The sequence below is a fragment of the Gavialis gangeticus genome, unplaced genomic scaffold (assembly GCF_001723915.1).
Source record: "Gavialis gangeticus isolate Ggan-Ray unplaced genomic scaffold, GavGan_comp1, whole genome shotgun sequence".
NCBI classification, from domain to species: Eukaryota; Metazoa; Chordata; order Crocodylia; family Gavialidae; genus Gavialis; species Gavialis gangeticus.
In genome coordinates this window covers 208,359,410-208,360,843 of record NW_017728992.1, presented here as the reverse complement: position 1 = coordinate 208,360,843, position 1,434 = coordinate 208,359,410, and the positions used below count along the sequence as shown (strand labels likewise).

General features: G+C 57.5%; 1 long non-coding RNA gene across 1 annotated transcript in view; it reads right to left on the bottom strand.

Moving 5' to 3' along the window:
• The window catches only part of LOC109305246, a 21,114-nt gene extending 20,436 nt beyond the window's left edge, over window positions 1-678 (bottom strand). Inside the window, exon 1 of the long non-coding RNA XR_002099601.1 lies at window positions 668-678. This is a non-coding gene — a long non-coding RNA (uncharacterized LOC109305246). The remainder of the gene's footprint in view (window positions 1-667) is intronic.
• Between the last annotated feature and the right edge of the window lie 756 nt (window positions 679-1,434).

Here is a 1,434-nt window from a genome sequence, read left to right as displayed (position 1 = left end):
GACATCAGGAGGCGCGACTTCACGGTCAGGGCAGCTAGGATCTGGGACCAACTTCCAAGAGAAGTGGTGCTCGCTCCTACCCTGGGGGGCTTTAAGAGGAGGTTAGATGACCACCTTGCTGGGGTCGTTTGACCCCAGTACTCTTTCCTGCCATGGCAGGGGGTCGGACTAGATGATCTGCTCAGGTCCCTTCCGACCCTAGAAACTATGAAACTATGGTGCCAAGGGCGTTCCCCGCACAGCTTTCAAAGCCAACAAGGCTGTGAAGGTCGCAGCGGTTCTAGACGCTGCGTTGCATGAAGGGGAAGGGGGCTGAGAACGTGCGGGGGTTGGATGTGCTCTTGCATTTAAACGTGGATATGAAAACTGGGGAAACTGAGGCACGATGAGGTGGTGTATTTTACAAAGCAGTCACAAAGGGCTCAAGTGCAGAGCCAGCTCTACAGCCCAGGTGTCCTGGCTCTCCAAGGGTCCCCAAAACCCAACTACCTCTAGAGCCCCAGTGTCCTGGCTCCCCAGGGGTCCCCAAAACCCAACCAGCTGTTGAACCCAGGTGTCCAGGCTCCCCACAGGGCCAAGCTCCTTGAAGAGTTAACACCGAACACTTGCTCCTTCCTCTAAAAGCGAGGCGATGACGCAAGCTCTCTGCCATCCCAGGGCCTCCAACTGGTTATGTCACTCTACCTCCTGCGAGTAAACTTAGCTAACCAGCCTCTTGGCTCCCTGTCTGGGCATATCCCCACTCGGGGAGGGGCGGGCGCGGGTGCCACTGGCTGCATGGCAGTTCCCAGGCCTCTGCGCCGTGTCCTGGGCAGGGGCAGCTAAAAATACAAGGCCCCACACAGCGCAGCGCAGCACCCCTGAGTGACAGGCTCCTTGGAGCCCAGCCCGCTCCTAATCCTTTAATGTCTCGTTTCCATCCAGGGAGGCAGCTGTTAATACAGATCTGGGGAGGGTGCTGACATGGGTTCCTGTCCCCGAGAAGGGAGCTGCTAATCTCCTTGTGTGACTGCGGCACCAAGGAAGAGGATTCCCGGCCCTGGAAGAATCCCTCCATCCTAGGCCGGGGGTGCTAGCTTTAATCACAGGCAACGAGGGCTGAAAGGGAGCTCAGGAGGTCACATCCACGCCAACCCCCTGCTCCAAGCAGGAGCAGCCCCAACTGCATCATCCCAGCCAAGGCTTGGTCTACTAGAGTCATAAAAACCTCCAAGGCTGGAGATCCTAGAACCTCTCTGGGTAACCCATTCATTGTTTTACTGCCCTCTTGGTGAGAGTTTTTCCTAATATCCAACCTCGCGACTGTGGCATTGATGCCTGCACAGTCAGATGGATTGCAGATCGGCTGCAGGGTTGCGCTCAGAGGGTGGCGGTGGACGGGTCATATTCGACCTGGGGGGAAGTGGGCAGCGGAGTCCCCCAGGGCTCGGTCCT